This window comes from Sapajus apella, unplaced genomic scaffold, assembly GCF_009761245.1.
Source record: "Sapajus apella isolate SASKATOON/1434 unplaced genomic scaffold, GSC_monkey_1.0 scaffold2000, whole genome shotgun sequence".
Classification (NCBI taxonomy): domain Eukaryota; kingdom Metazoa; phylum Chordata; class Mammalia; order Primates; family Cebidae; genus Sapajus; species Sapajus apella.
The window spans coordinates 1-3,952 of NW_022438926.1; the positions used below are offsets into that span (position 1 = coordinate 1).

Consider the following 3,952-nt stretch of genomic DNA (forward strand, 5'->3'; position numbering starts at 1 on the left):
AAAAAAAAAAAAAACACACACACACACAGAACTTTTTTTTTCAGTGGCATTTTTTTTCCCCCAGGAGAAATAACTTTATTTGGACTGAGAGCTGGAGAATGAGAATAGGACCTGACACAGTATATTGGGCTAACGAGCAGAGGTGACGTTCCAAAACGGCAGTCAAAGCTCATCGACCAAACGGACTGTACTTCCCAGCAACCTTGCAGTTAGTGCAACCAACAAAAGGCCTGCTGGGGAATGTATTTGCCACTAAATTCTCCACACATGCCAACATCACAAAAAAGATAGAGGTTCTTCATCATAATTAAATTTCCACAAACCCCTCAATCACAAGTATTATAAGAGGAAGTAAAAATCACATTTTACAGATCTCAAACTTGTCTTCAACATTTAGTTCATCATCTTCAAAAAACAGCTCCCCTGCTAAACTCATTAGCTATATGATCTGCCCCAGCAGCAAGAGGACGGCCATGCCACGGCAATCCTCTTCCCATTTTCCCTAGGCACTCAGGGCTGAACAGCAGGGTGAGGCTCAGGTGGGAGTGGGGGAAGGGAGCACAAAGGCTACTTTCCCCTAGTATAACATGGCATCTGAAGCTTGATGGGAGAGCAGAACTGGTGAGACTTGAGGGAAGGGTCCAGGGCCTGTATTCAGTCAGAGTCACTGCTGGAAGAGGAGGAGGAAGAGGAGGGATGCTTGCCATGCTTGTGGTGCTTGTGGTGCTTGTGCATCTTTTTATGAGCTTTCTTCATTTTCTTCTGCATCTTCTTGTCCACTATCACTGTTGGTCCGACCATGCCAGGAGCCAAGGGACTCACAGGAGGCATTCCAGGGGCAGGGGGTGGGTATGGAGGAGGGTAGGGACCACAGGGTTGGCATCCTGGATACCCTGACTGTGGCACAGCAAGAGGGGGCCCACATGGGGCGGGGAACTGGATTGCGGTGGGGAGCTCCTGGGGGAGGAGGATAAGGGCCTGGGGGAAAGGATGGATTGACAGGTGGTGGGTGGGCAGGACTGGAACTTCCAGGGCACCCGATGTTGGGGGGATATGGATTTGGCCCTGGCTGTCCGGCATTGGGGTTCCACATGTTTAGGTGTGTCCTCCACCCTTTCCACCACCGCCTGGGCTTCAGTACATTACTGAAGGTAATATTTTTTTTTCTTTATTAATTTTAATGGTATAACAAGAACGGCATATCATTTTGACATAAGGAGTTCAAAGTTACTATGCAAGCACTCTTCCATTAATCTTTAAAATATATTTGCTGGGTGAGCAGCCAACGTAATCCTGGCTAAACAGATAAGAAAATAGCCGGTGATAAGGTGACTTGTTTAAAGCTGCACAACAAATCAAGACTGAAGCAGGCGCTCCGGTCCTCACCAGCTCCGTGAGCGCCTCTGCTGGCCCAGGCTCATACTGGCAGCAAGGCGGGTGCTTCGGAATTGGGAATCACTTGATAAAAGGGCCTCATTCTGGTAACTTCTGGAAAGTTCAGATGAGAATTCCACAAGCGAAGAACATATATATTTTCCGTCACGTCAGTATTTTGAGCTGTGTTCCTCACTTGCATGACATCAGCTTTTAATTATTTAGAGAATAATTATCAATTTGTGGCTTATCAATTCCCCTTCCTTCTCTCCTGCTTCCTGTCTTTGGGCCATTTCACTGTTCATTAATATTTGCAACAGAGGCCAGATCAGCTTGGCTGGTAAGCCCTTCTAAGTTGGAGGGGCTTTTTTCTTTTTCAGAAAAAGAGATGGCATCTCACCATGTTGCCCAGCCTGCTCTCGAATTCCTGGGCTCCAGCGATCCTCTTGTCTGGGCCTCCCAACATGCTAGGATTACCGGAATGAGTCACTGCATCTCAGTTGCATCACTGGAAGAACAGGGCAGGCTGGTACAGAAGGCAGAGCTGGTACGGCTGTCCCAGACACTGAGCCTGGTGCCCCGGCTACATTGGCTGCTAGTGGAGGACGCTGAGGGTCCCACCCCACTGGTCTCAGGGCTGCTGGCCGCCTCTGGCCTTCTCTTCACACACCTGGTGGTCCTCGAGCCCAAAGCCCAGCGGCTTCAGGAGGGCGAGCCTGGCTGGGTTCATCCCCGTGGTGTAGAGCAGTGGAGCAAGGCCCTGGACTGGCTCCAGGGCAGAGGGGGAGCTGTGGGTGGGGAGAAGGACCCACCACCACCAGGGACCCAGGGAGTTGTGTACTTTGCTGATGATGACAACACCTACAGCCGGGAGCTACTTGAGGAGATGCGCTGGACCCATGGTGTCTCAGTGTGGCCTGTGGGGCTGGTGGGCGGCCTGCGATTCGAGAGCCCTCAGGTCCAGGATGGCCGGGTTGTGGGCTTCCACACAGCATGGGAGCCCAACAGGCCCTTCCCTGTTAATATGGCTGGATTTGCTGTGGCTCTGCCCTTGCTGTTGGCTAAACCCAATGCCCAATTTGATTCCACCGCTCCCCGGGGCCACCTGGAGAGCAGTCTTCTGAGCCACCTTGTGGATCCCAAGGACCTGGAGCCACGGGCTACCAACTGCACTTGGGTACTGGTGTGGCATACATGGACAGAGAAGCCCAAGATGAAGCAGGAGGAGCAGTGCAGCAGCAGGGCCGGGGCTTAGACCCAGCAGTTGAGGTGTGATGGCCCCACCCCAACTCCCACCTCTTTTCAGGCACAGACCTTGTGGGACTGGACCCCGGGCCTTCCCAGGATGTGGCTTTCCAAGTCCTGACCCTTTCGAGCCAGAAGTGGCCCCTCGGCCCCTCCAGGCCCACGGCATGGCCCTGCTGCTTTGCCCCTCCCCTGGCCTGCCGTGTGGCACTGCCCACAGGCTAGGAACAAGCAGCCCTTGTATTGAGCCAGCTCAGCCCTGTCTAGGGTGGAGTAGAAGGACAGACGGACTCAAGAGGGAGGGCACCTGAGTAACTGGGTAATTAATTGGGGCTGGGCATGCACTGGGGGGCTGGAGAAGCTGGGCTGGACCCTCCCCACCTGAGCATGCTGATCCCCTCCTACCTCCAGAATAAAGAATCTCAACCTGGAAAAAAAAAAAAAAAGCATTTTTATTTATTTATTTATTTTTATTTTTTTATTTTTTTGACAACAGCGGCTTCTTTAGTCCCTGAAGTCCTTTTTCTCCACAGAATATTTACAAACAGGGACGGGGTGGGGGCCACTTCTGCCACCAAATAAGGGGCTAGGGAGGGGGGGCAGTGCTAAGATGCGCCTCTGCGCAGGGAGAGTTCCTGAGGAGGGCCCATTATGACCCGGGTGCGCTGAGGGGCCCAGGTGGTTCCAAGCTTGTCCACAGCCAGGCAGCAGCGGCCCCCACGGCTCAAGCCAGGTCAGCAGTGGGTGAGCCCAGCTGCTTGGAGGCCAGAAGCAGGTGCGTGGCTGTGCTCGCAGACTCCGCCTGCAGCCGCCGATTGCTGTGTCTCAGGCTCCGCACCTCCTCCTCCAGGGCTGCCCTGTCTGCCTTCTCCTTCTGCAGGTCCTCCTGCAACTTCCTGAGCATGGACCCCAGTGAGAGACCTTCTCTGAGAGGCTCCCAGGCTCTGGCTCAGCATCAGACTTTGGAGTTCCCTTAGGGTCTCCGCTCTCTGGGATGGGCTGTCTCCTGCTAATGGAGTTCCGCAGAGACAAGGTACGTGGCAGAAAGGAGGCCCTCAGCTCTGGGGCCGGGTTGCCCTTGTCCTCAGAGCCACTGGGACTGCCTGGCCCATCCTTCAAAGTGGTCTGACTTCCCATACCTTCTGCTGAACAGATTTCCAGGAGCATGTGTGCCACCCTAGTGTGCTATTCTGTTCGAGGTCCTGTTTCTTGACTTTGGCCAAGTCCTATCATGAGATAATGCAGGAAAAGTCTGAGTTTTAATATTAGGGGAGCATCCATAGATGAAAGAGAGGAAATAATCTGCTATATTTAGGAGCAAATAAAAATTTTA

General features: G+C 52.9%; 2 pseudogenes across 2 annotated transcripts; one reads left to right on the forward strand and one right to left on the reverse strand.

Moving 5' to 3' along the window:
• Positions 1-60: 60 nt before the first annotated feature.
• LOC116547067 lies at positions 61-1,132 on the reverse strand (annotated as a pseudogene). Its single transcript, XR_004266930.1, has one exon. The product of XR_004266930.1 is annotated as a proline-rich protein 13 pseudogene (transcript).
• Positions 1,133-1,855: 723 nt separating this feature from the next.
• On the forward strand, positions 1,856-3,065 carry LOC116547066 (annotated as a pseudogene). The gene has a single exon (XR_004266929.1). The product of XR_004266929.1 is annotated as a galactosylgalactosylxylosylprotein 3-beta-glucuronosyltransferase 3 pseudogene (transcript).
• The last annotated feature ends 887 nt before the right edge of the window (positions 3,066-3,952 follow it).